The sequence below is a fragment of the Chiloscyllium plagiosum genome, chromosome 6 (genome assembly GCF_004010195.1).
Source record: "Chiloscyllium plagiosum isolate BGI_BamShark_2017 chromosome 6, ASM401019v2, whole genome shotgun sequence".
Taxonomy (NCBI): Eukaryota; Metazoa; Chordata; class Chondrichthyes; order Orectolobiformes; family Hemiscylliidae; genus Chiloscyllium; species Chiloscyllium plagiosum.
Genome location: NC_057715.1, coordinates 57,386,559 through 57,399,531, shown reverse-complemented (window position 1 = coordinate 57,399,531; position 12,973 = coordinate 57,386,559). Strand labels below are relative to the sequence as shown.

The 12,973-nt window shown below is 42.2% G+C and overlaps 1 protein-coding gene across 10 annotated transcripts in view; it reads right to left on the bottom strand.

Moving 5' to 3' along the window:
- dlg2 (discs, large homolog 2 (Drosophila)) overlaps positions 1 to 12,973 on the bottom strand; it is a 968,837-nt gene that overhangs the window by 628,080 nt on the left and 327,784 nt on the right. The window lies entirely within an intron of this gene.

The following is a 12,973-nucleotide window of genomic DNA, read 5'->3' as shown; positions in this document are numbered from 1 at the left end:
GAGCAGTTCATCAACTTCACCGACACATTCCACCCTGAACTTAAATTCACTTGGGCCATCTCTGACACCTCCCTCCCCTTCCTGGACTTCTCCATCTCCATTAATGACAACTCACTTGACACTGATATTTTTTACAAACCCACCGACTCCGACAGCTACCTGGATTACACCTCTTCCCACCCTACCTCCTGCAAAAATGCCATCCCGTATTCCTAATTCCTCCGCCTTCGCTGTATCTGCTCCCAGGAGGACCTGTTCCACCACAGAACACACCAGATGGCATCCTTTTTTAGAGACCACAATTTCCCTTCTCACCTGGTTGAAGATGCCCTCCAACGCATCTCATCCACATCCCGCACCTCCGCCCTCAAACCCCACCCCTCCAACCGTAACAAGGACACAACCCCCCTGGTCCTCACCTTCCACTCTACCAACCCTCGCATAAACCGCTTCATCTGCCGACATTTCTGCCACCTCCAAACAGACCTCACCACCAGAGATGTATTTCCCTCCCCACCCCTTTCCACTTTCAACAAAGACCTTTCTCTCTGTGACTACCTGGTCAGATCCACACACCCCAATAACCCATCCTCCCGTTCTGGTACCTTCCCCTGCCATTGCAGGAATTGTAAAACCTGCGCCCACACCTCCCGCCTCACCTCCATCCAAGGCCGCAAAGGAGCCTTCCACATCCATCAAAATTTCACCTGCACATCCACCAATGTCATTTATTGTATCCGTTGCTCCCGAAGCAATCTTGTGGGCGGCATGGTGGCACAGTGGTTAGCACTGCTGCCTCACAGCGCCTGAGACCCGGGTTCGATTCCCGACTCAGGCGACTGACTGTGTGGAGTTTGCACGTTCTCCCCGTGTCTGCGTGGGTTTCCTCCGGGTGCTCCGGTTTCCTCCCACAGTCCAAAGATGTGCAGGTCAGGTGAATCGGCCATGCTAAATTGCCCGTAGTGTTAGGTAAGGGGTAAATGTATGGGTGGTTTGCGCTTCGGCGGGTCGGTGTGGACTTGTTGGGCCGAAGGGCCTGTTTCCACACTGTAATCTAATCTAATCTAATCAATCTCCTCTACATTGGGGAGACTGGATGCCTCCTCGCAGAGTGCTTTAGGGAACACCTCTGGGACACTCGCACCAATCAATCCCACCGCCCCATGGCCCAACATTTCAACTCCTCCTCCCACTCTGCCGAGGACATGCACGTCCTAGGCCTCCCCCACTGCCACTCCCTCACCACCCGACGCCTGGAGGAAGAACACCTCATCTTCCACCTCGGAAGGTTTCAACCCCAGAGCATCAATGTGGACTTCACCAATTTCCTCATTTCCCCTCCCCCCACCTTACCCCAGTTCCAAAATTCTAGCTCAGTACCGTCCCCATAACCTGTCCTACCTGCAAATCTCTCTTCCCACCTGTCCACTTCACCCTCCCCTCTGACCTATCACCTTCATCCCCACCTCCATCCACTCATTGTACTCTTTGCTATCTTCCCTCACCCTTCTCTCTGACCTATCACCTCCATCTCCACACCAATTCACCTATTGTACTCTTCGCTACCTTCTCCCCAGCCGCCCCCCACCTTCCCAATTATCTCTCTACCCTGGAGGCTCCCTGCCTCCATTCCTGATGAAGGGCCTTTGCCCGAAACATCGATTTTCCTGCTCCTTTGATGCTGCCTGACCTGCTGTGCTTTTCCAGCACCACTCTAACCTCAAAAAATACCTTTCACTCGACTTCCTGTCAGGACCCAACTCAGTTTCTGTCTTCACTGCATTTGTTCTAATGGTGCAATCCACCTTACAAGTGATTCTGGTACGGATTCTATTTCCTCCACAAAGTCCTTGCTATTTTACGTACTTCTGCTGCAGCATTTCAATAATGCTCAAAGCCATCTCAAATAACAGCAACTCATCTTGACTCAGCACTTTACAGCTTTGAGCATTGAGTTCAACAAATTAGTTTGTAACATCTGCTCCCATTTTGCTTTTTTTGTTAGTTTGTTTTTATTCTTCTCTAGTTCCTCTCCTATTTTTAATTTCTATTTGCTTTTTGGCAACAGATATGCAGTATTCCACAATTCCCACCTCTCCTAAAATATAATTTATTACTTTACTTGTTACATTTCCACTCTTTTTAACTTTGGACAATGGAAGCTTGTGTCATTTAACTTCTTCCACACTACCCCCTGTCACTTTTTCTTTTTTATCACTTACCTTACCCTCCACCATTTCCACTTCCTCAAAATTGCTAACTTTTTCTAGTTTTCAAATGAAAGTCCTGAAATATTGTGAAGGGGGTGTGCCCTTAATCAAAAGCACTCAAGTGCCTGATTGGGGGAGTTGGCATTAGGAAGGGAACCTAATGAGGGTCACCCACCTGCCCTTGCGCCCTTCCCCATCCTCTGTCACACAAACTTCACCCATAACATCCTCCCACTTCCTCTCATCTCTGGCCTGTATTTCTGCAATGATCCTGAGTGTTGAGTGAGTGTCCTCCTGGCAGCAGTCATTATCTCCTCAGTGCCACTGTCATTCAATACTGCTGATGACTCTGATTGCGCGTAAGTGGTGAGAGTGTGGGTGTGTATGCGTGAGCCTATGAGAGAGAACTTCAGTATGAGAGAGGGTCTGCGTGAGTGTATGGGTCTGTAGGAGTATGTGTGTGCATGTGTGAGAGAGAGAGAGAGTGCATGTGTAGTGCAGTGGGGTCACCTGTAGTGTGACACGAACCAGCTCTCACACGCTCACACATACACACCCACAACACGCACCCTCTCACAGACACTTATAACAGCCCCTACACACACGTTCACTTACACACACACAAGTTTGTGGGATGAATTTGTACTTGCAGAATTATATTTTATTTTGCTCAAAGACTGCATGAATCCATGTAAATTCTGTAAAACCCTTTTTTAGAAATAGAATCAGTCTGAACATTGGGGCACAGACAGCGTCACACAGGGCACCTCACACCTTCAATGCATTATCTGAGACGACATGGCACCTATTGTTAAAGTTCACTTGAGAATGTAACTTTAAAATAAAATTCTGGGATTTACATATGAAAGAATAGAAACCAGCATGGTTATTCTAAATGATGAGAGACTTAACAATCTATAATTTCAGTTGCATCGCACTGTAAACTTCTGCTCCAAATTCTGTGTCTTAAGATGTTATACTCCACAACCATCTCTCCCCTCAATTTCAAGCTATGCCCCCTCATGCTAGCCATCACTATCTGAGGAAAAGGGGTCTCACTATGTAATCAGAGGGCGGCACGGTGGCACAGTGGTTAGCACTGCTGCCTCACAGCGCCTGAGACCCGGGTTCAATTCCCGCCTCAGGCGACTGACTGTGTGGAGTTTGCACATTCTCCCCGTGTCTGTGTGGGTTTCCTCCGGGTGCTCCGGTTTCCTCCCACCGTCCAAAGATGTGCAGGTCAGGTGAATTGGCCATGCTAAATTGCCCGGAGTGTTAGGTCAGGGGTAAATGTAGGGGTATGGGTGGGTTGCGCTTCGGCGGGTCGGTGTGGACTTGTTGGGCCGAAGGGCCTGTTTCCACACTCTAATGTAATCTAATCTAATCTAATGTTCCAATTAAGTCACCTCTCAACTTTCTTCTCTCCAATGAAAACAGCCTCAAGTCCCTCAGCCTTTCCTCGTAAGACCTTCCCTCCATACCAGACAACATCCTAGTAAATCTCCACACCAGAGTTTTGTACAGCTGCAGCATGACCTCATGGTTCCAAAACTTAATCTCTCTGCCAATAAAAGCTAACACACCATATGCCTTCTTAACAATCTAGGTGGCAACTTTCAGGGATCTATGTACATGGACCCTGAGATCTCTCTGTTCATCTACACTACCAAGAATCTTATCATTTGCCCAGTACTCTGCATTCCTGTTGCTCCTTATAAAGTGAATCAACTCACACTTTTCTGCATTAAACTCCATTTGCCACCTCTCAGCCCAGCTCTGCAGCTTATCTATGTCCCTCTGTAACCTACAACATCCTTTAGCACTATCCACAACTCTATCGACCTTAAGTGTCATCTGCAAATTTACTAACCCATCCTTCTCTGCCCTCATCCAGGTCATTTATAAAAATGACAAACAACAGTGGACCCAAAACAGATCCTTGCAGTACACCATTCGTAACTGAACTCCAGGATGAACATTTCCTATCAACCACCATGTGTCTTCTTTCAACCAGCCAACTTCTGATCCAAACGGCGAAGTCACCATCAATCCCATGCCTCTGTATTTTATGCAATAGCCTACTGTGGGGCACCTTATCAAATGCCTTACTGAAATCCTTATGCACCACATCAATTGCTTTACCCTCATCCACCTGTTTGGTCACCTTCTCAAAGAACTCAATAAGGTTTGTGAAGCACGACCTACCCTTCACAAAACTGTTTTGACTATCCCTAATCAACTTATTCTTTTCTAGATGTTTATTAATCCTATCTCTTATAACTTTTTCCAACACTTCACCCACAACTGAAGTAAGGCTCACTGGTCTATAATTTTCAGGGTTGTTTCTACTCCCCTTTTTGAACAAGGGAGCAACATTTGCTATTGTCCAGTCCTCTGGCACTATTCTTGTAAATAATGACAATGTAAAGATCAAAGCCAAGGGCTCTGCAATCTCCACCCTGGCTTCCCAGAGAATCTTAGGATAAATCCCATCTGGACCAGGGGACTTATCTATTTTCACACTTTCCAGAATTGTTAACGCCTCCTCCTTGTGAACCACAATTGGATCTAGTCTCATAATTTATTTTCAAGATATTATTTAATTTCATTCAATATTCTCTTGACAATACCACACCTACAAGAAAATCATTTTTAAAAATTATCTCTATACTTTTATTTTTTTTTGGGATCAACTCCACCCAAAATCTCTAAGGGCAGAATGGTGCTAACATTGGTGTCATCTGGGGATTATAACCTCACATTGTGTAGATAAGAGTCACCTGGTTGTGATTGTACAATGATTAGCCCCTTCTCCCAATGGTTTAGGCAGGTGTGGAGGGTCTCATCTAACCCAGTGAGCTACATCCCACACTGCCAACAAGATGTCACCTCTGGGCAGCTAACCAGACCCAACATTTTGGTGCAGACCAGAGGTGAATGGTAAAATTTCAATTCCACTGATAATAGGCCTTAAGTGGCTTTCAAATATCTATACTTGGCTACCTGCCATTTGCTGTCGGGGACCCTGGAACTTCTCCATCCCAATAGTGAGAGAACAACTCAGGATAATACTAACAGACTAATGCACCATACTCGTGGATGCCTTTTCTTCATTCCTTTGGGGGTTTAAATCCTCTGCCAAGCGTAATTATTCATTTAGTAAAATTCTCAGGAAGGTTCATAACATACAAATACGTTCAACCTTAGCAACTGCAGTTCAGCTGCCTTAAATAATGAAACAACTATTATGTATAAACAATCATATATTAAATAATTAATTTCCATAAATATTTTATGGGTGCCATTGTTTAAGAGTGACCAGAATCCGGGGGGGGGGGGGGGGTTGTATCATTTTACAGTATTTCATGAATGATGATTAAACTGTTAAACATTTCATTAGGGCTGGTGAAACAAAATTCTTGATGCACGTTAATTAGTCAGCTGTTATGTTTTGCATGTCTTTTGAAGTAAAACTAGTGCTTCACCTGATGGGGTGCACACATTTGATGTTTATTTTGTTCTTAACACACAAAAATCAAACAGTTAACAAAAATAATTTCAGCAAAGAAGAGAAGTTGCTGTTCAAAACTATGTATGTTTCTCAACTGCCACATTCACAAATTGAAATAATACTTTTCAGGAAACTATTATGGCCAGCAAATTCCACCATCCTCTCTCCTAACCTTGCACTCCAGGGGAAGGCAATGGCCTAGTGGCATTATCACGGGTTGTTAAAGTAGAGACTCAGGGAATGCTCTGGGGAGCTGGGTTTGAATCCTGCTATGGCAAATAGTGGAATTTGAATTCAATAAAAATCTGGATTTAAGAGTATAATGATGACCATAAACCACTGTTGATTGTTAGGAAAAGAACCCCATCTAGTTCACTAATGTCTTTTAGGGAAGGAAACTGCCATCTTTACCTAGTCTGACCAACATGTGGCACCAGACCTACAGCAATGTGGTTGACTCTTCTGAGCAAGGGATGAGAAATAAATGCTGGCCTAGCCAGTGATGCCCTCATCCTGTAAATGAAAATTTATAAAAAAACTCACTCTGGTTCTGCTTCCGTACCCATCTCCCACCAATGCTCTTGCTCTCCCACTCTCACTATTACCTGCAGCATCTTCCCTGCTCACTGTCAAATTCCACAACTAAACCCCAACAACCTTTACCTCTGCACAGCCAATTACTCACTTGAGACACCTCTGCACTTGCACCAAAAGTAACAGCTGAGTTAACTACTTTCATACAGTCATAGAGCTGTACAGCATGGAAACAGACCCTGTGATCCAACTCGTCCATGCCGACCAGATACCCTAAATTAATCTTATCTCATTTGCCAGCATTCGGCCAATATCCTATTCATCATCCATACCAGCCTCCACCACTTCCTCTGGCAGCTCATTCAATACAAGCACCACCCTCTGTGTGAAAAGGTTGCCCCTTAGGTCTCTTTTAAATCTTTCCCCCTCACCTTAAACCTATGCCCTCTAGTTCAAAACTCCAGTACCCTGAGGAGAAGACCTTGTCTATTTATCCCATTCATGCCCCTCATGACTTTATAAACTTCTATAAGGTCACCCCTCAGCCTCCAATGCTCCAGGGAAAACAGCACCAGCCTATTCGATCTTTCCCTATAGCTCAAACCCTCCAACCCTGGCAACATCCTTGCAAATCTTTTCTGAACCCTTTCAAGTTTCACAACATCCTTCCAATAGGAGGGAGACCATAATTGCACACAATATTCTAAAAGTGGCTGAAACCAATGTCCTGTGCAGCCGCAACGTGACCTCCCAACTCTTATACTCGATAATCTGACCAAAAAAGGAAAGCATACTTCACTATCCTATCAACCTGTGACTCCACTTTCAAGGAACTATGAACCTGCACACCAAGGTTTCTTTGTTCAGCAACAGTCCCCAGGACTTTCCCATTAAGTGTTTAAGTCCTGTTGCAATGTGCCTTTCCAAAACGCAGTACCTCACATTTGTCTAAATTTAACTCTGCCTGCCACTCCTTGGCCCACTGGCTCATTGCATCAAGGTCCTGGTGAACGCTGAGGTAAACTTCTTCACTGTCCATTACACCACCAACTTAGGTGTCATCTGCAAACTTGCTAGCTGTACCTCCTATATTCACATCTAAATCATTTACATAAATGACGAAAAGCACTGCACCCTCCTCCACCATCCTCTGTCTCCTATCTTTGAGCCAGTTCTGATACAAATAACTAGATCTCCCTGTATTCCATGCGATCTAACTTTGATGGCCATTTTACCATGTGGAACTTTGTCGAACGCCTTACCCAAGTCCATATGGATTATATCCACCGCTTTGCTTTCATCAATCCTCTTAATTATTTCTTCGAAAAACTCAAGTTAGTGAGACAATTTCCCATGGACAAAGCCATATTGACTATCTCTAATCAGTCCTTGTCTTTCCAAATACATGTAAATCCTATCTCTCAGGGTCCCCTCCAACAACCTGCTCGCCACTGATGTCAGGCTCACTGGTCTATAATTCCCTGGCTTTTCCTTACTACCTTTCTTAAAAAGTGGCACCACATTAGCCAACCTCCAGTCTTCTGGCACCTCACCTGTGGCTATCGATGATACAAATATCTCAGCAAGGTGCCCAGTAATCACTTCCTAGCTCTCTCTTAATACCTGCCTTGCTCTCATTCCAGTAGGAAATTAGCCCATAATACAGCAGAAAGAGTCAAGGTATGTGGTTCTTTACCACGTTTGTGGATAGAATCCTGACTTTGACCATCCCATGCAGCTGTTTGGTTGTGTCTATGTCCATGTCCCCGGACTGGTATCAATAGCTGCCCTTGCCATAGTGTGCATGGAGCTAGTGACCAAAGGCTATCTCCCTTGACTTGACTAAGATCTGCTGATAACTGTGACAAGCTTTTGAATTTGTATCTGTGCTAAACAGCAAGGCAGGACAAAAGTAATATCTGGTATCTCTGGCTAAGGGATCAAAATGCAAAGTTGTAAGGAACGGATAAAGTGAACATTTGGCAGGGAACGAGTGAGTAAACAGGCTGGAGACACAGCCTGGTCCAGTGCATGAACCAAGTGCACGTGCTGAGTGTATAGAATCCTTGCTGCAGCATTACAGTGACAGTTGCTGGTACAGCCCAAATTGCAGCATTGCACAAGCATCTTGCAAGTGGTTGGAGATGTGTGATGTATGTTTTTAGAGGCTGGCACATCAGCTGCAAATATTTGTGGTTATGGAGTACTTGTGGCCTGTGTCTGTGGGGCTCACTGCCTGTAAGGTAGTACAGGCAGACACTGTTGTAATATTTAAAAAGGTATTTGGATGTGCACTTGCAATAGCAAGGCTTACAAGGCTATGGGTCAAGTGCTGGAAAATAGGAGCAAGGTGTTTATTTTGACTGCCAAGACTTGACTTGCCATTTTCTGTGCTGCCGACCTCCATGACTCTATGATTTTATAACATTAACCTGCCCTTAAAAGTTGGTAGCCAGTTTCTGTCATGGAAGTCCTTTAGAGGAAGTACTGACCTAAAGTTGCCGGTTACCTGCTCTTAATTCTATGTCAAGAATTTTCGATATCTGGCTTGTGTGACATGATTGATAAGATATGAAGCTGGATATTAATGAGGGAAAGTGGAGCATCAATTAGTCATTTAACAAGCTATAATTCTTCCTTAATTAGCAAATCACTGCTGCTTCGTGAGAGACTCACCATGCCACTTGGCAAATTCATAAAAGATGCATAAAATGTTTCCGATTTTGATGGGACCTTACCAGCCACAAATCTCTCCATTACTTGTATTTCTCAGAGTTCTATAAGATTTCACCCATGATTATTAAATCCCACAACTCTCCCTGATCAGAAGCTAATTCAGCTACACAACACAGGGCACACAATATTTATTTTCTCCAAGGATTTCTCTTCAGACTCTCAAGCTACTTATAGATTTTTACCGGTAATTTTATTTTCAAGGGCTAATTTAGTGTTCTTACTAACTTCTTTATTATGTGATGCAGTTATATAATAACAAAATCTTCAGTATTTGTGATGATGTTTGGAGTGTTAGGACTTACACGAAAGTTGCATCAGAAGAATTAATCAACGTTTGCAAGAATTATCAGCTGTCCATTAAATATAAAAATCATGACACACAGGAAAGCATTAACTTCCAAGACATCTAATACTTGAATTCATAGAAAACAACAGGAAAAATATGTTTTTCTAAAACTTCTGCACATTAAAAAAAACTGCCAAAATAGCACCTTCCCGATTGGTAAGGTCAAATCTAATGTTTTTCTATTCTGTGTTCGAAAAGGAACGTTTTAAATAGGCAGTTACTAATCATTTTATTGGATTTCAGAATTACATTTAACAACTGAAAGTACAAATTTCTGTAGTATCCATTACATTTTCCTCCATTTAGTAACACCCAAACATTTTCAAACTTGACATAGACATTCAACATTACTTAGCAAGTAATTTACCTCAGTGATTTCAAATTTTCTTAACACCGAATTAGCCAAGTGATCCTTTGTTGAGAGTTTTAAAACTTTTTTTTGCAGTTTCACACCACCCCCCTTGCAGTTGCTGAGCCTCTTCCACTCTCTTGCAGCTTGCATCCTTATCATATCATTGCCTTGAAGATTTCTTGTCTTCACCATCTTTCCTCCCCATCCACCCCATCACAGCCTACCCCATTGCGGTCATTCTTTCTTCCACAGCCCCTCTTACAGGTCCACTAGACCCTTTCATCCATGACAGTCTTGCCAAAACCACAACTCCAATACTGCCACCCCAGTGCAGTCTTTGCAACACAGTGTATGGCTGCTGGCTTCCTCCCCTGGCTCAGAATCTTCTTCCATTTCGCTTCCCAGCTCCCACCCACCACCTCCCACCCTCCAGCTCATTGTCTCCTCGTCCCTCAACTCATGGTCTCTCACTAGGGGCCTCTGGGAGACACTGTCTCAATATCCCCCTCACTGCCAGCACTTAATAACCTTGCTCACTAATTTTCCCAGGTTTCTTCTCTCCCACATTTGTTACTGATATGTTCACTGGTGAATCTGCCAGTGACAAGCACAGGAGAGAACTATACCTGTAATTTGATGAGCAGTTCCTCACCATTTCCTTCCATTCTATTCACAGTGACTTTTCTCCCATTGTCATCCCAAGCAAGTGAATTTCAGGGCAAATTTGTTACCTTCTCCATGTATTTTGAGTGAATGTACAATTAGGCCTAACATCATATTAGCTATCTATCTAGCTAAGCTATGAAAGATAATACATTGTAGTGCAATGTTCTCTGTAGGCCACAAGCATGCGAAGCTGCAAAGTAGCTACAAAAATCCCATACACACTCCATTATCCTCCACTATGACTTCCACTCTTATTTAAATATACCGTTCAAACCGCTCAGACTAATTGATCACTGCTTCCAATCCACTTACTGAGTGAAATATCCTACAGGATTACAATGGTCAGTTGACTGGATTCCATCAGTACAAACTAGAACTTCACCACAGGGTTCATTCATATTCAAGCTAAACAGTGTTGATTACTAAAGTTACTCAACAAATATTTTGCAGAAAAGGAGGGGCAATGTAGTATATTCTATTCATCCTACTTCTTCTCTTGATAAACAATGCATAAATTATCCAAGTTCATAGTTGTACGAGGTAGCAAAGTTAATCTTTATTTCCCTATCAATATCTTTCAATAAAATATAAACAGTAACAAATGTACAGAGGATCTGTAAAAAAAACTATTAAAAAATCTATATTGTAGCTGACAGAAGTATCTACCTTAAAATCCACTGTATTTGTGTAACTGTATATAATAAACAGAAATGTATCATAGGAATTATATATTAGCTTCAGAGTTCATCATTATCAGAAGAAGAAGAATTTCATTTTTAAAATCTATGTCTAGGAAGGCAAATTATGAGAAGCATTAAATTGAGATTATTTAACCCTTTGAAATAAATATACTCCAAGAGTTATGAGGGAATCGGGGATTTACAAGACAGCAACAGACGCCATTCAAAAAATGGTTAACACATTTTATCAGATAAATTAAAATAAAGATACTAAGACAGTGTTTCAAAAAAACTACTCCAAATCACAAGAATCTTAAAATCAGAATATGTATTTTCCATCATCTGTACAACCGTTTTACAATTGATTTTCAAGATATAACTAGCTATAATTAAACTGTTATATCATCTTTAAACTAATAGCCCTCCCCAAGATTTTACTTTGAAAAAGATCCAGGAAGTATCCCACAATTTGACAACAGAATGTTCTGTTGTGCAATTATAGATCTTACCCGTGGCAGTTTTTCTCTTCTGGCATTGTGCACAAATCTTCGGCCCAATTTCTTGGCATACCAGACAGAGGCTAGCATATTATACTGATCTTGCGTACTATGAACGTCAATTTATCAAAGTTTTGTTCACAGCACATATAAAACGAAGGAGGTCAGGCACTTATCTATCAGTGTTCTGCCTACTCTTTCTCTAAATGCTTTCACTTCTGTAAATCTTCAACACGTCTGCAGGTACATTTACATACCACCAGCTGGAGACCAGGAACAGCTATCTTTGCAACAAGCTCACATTTCCTCTGACAACCAATTGTCTGCATTTTAAAACTGTCATGAGATACAAGAATGAGAAGGAGAAATGTAGGAATTGGAATTCGAAACTTTAGGGACTTGATTAGCCCATTGAATTTACATTGCACAATGTTCATTTTTTTTTATTTTCTCAGTGACTATATGTCTGAACAATTGTACAGCCTGTAGGCAGCAAAATCATTCACATGAAATTTGTTAGCAGAGTTTCAGTCAAAACTAAATGTTCTTCTGTCCAATTTTATAGTTTTTCAGTGATACATCAAGTAGAAAATTATCTAAAAGCATCCGTTGATCTCCCAGATAGTACAGAAACAAGGCAGCAGTGAAACAAAAATTCTAAAAATAAAAGCTTTCCACGAAAGGCTCACCATTTTTGGGATTGTCTCAATTTTAAGGTCAACACTTTCTAGCAAGAAGGAGAGTTTCATTATCCATTGAAAATCGCAGTCCTATGACATCCTTAACACTCAATGCTATTTGACTTATTAAGCTTAAATAATTAACCTGAGAATTGGACCTACCCACTGCACAGAGCAGAAAATGTTGAGAATCAATATCAATTAAGGGGATTACTACAGAGCTAAAGGAAAATAATTTCTTTAGCATTTTGGACAGTACAACAGACATAATTGATCTCTCTGGGAATTGTTGTTAATCCTAAAGCTCTTTATTGCCCACCCAAGTGGCTCAGCTATTCCTTTTAATTCCTTGCTGCAGGCTGGTGTTCTGAGGTTGATCCATCTGGATTTTTCATCCCCAGAAAGGACGAGCTGTCTATCGGTGCTTTGAAGGTTCTGACAGTTCAAGAGTCGAATACAAATGAGATCCAATAATCAAACTATTCAAAATTCATGTAAGCAGCATCAAACAGATGCTGCAAATAAAAACTAATAGAACTGCAGGTTTTGGAAACACAAACAGAAATTGCTGGAAAAAGCTTGGCGGGTCTGGCAGCATCTGTGGACAGAAATCAGAGTTAATGTTTCAGTTCTAGTGACCCTTCCTCAGAACTGGACGCTGACAGATCTGCTGAGCTTTTTCAGCAAATTCTGTGTTTGCATTGATGGTACAAATACTCTGAAATAGATCATTACATGTTAGCTCACTTCACTATGTCAAG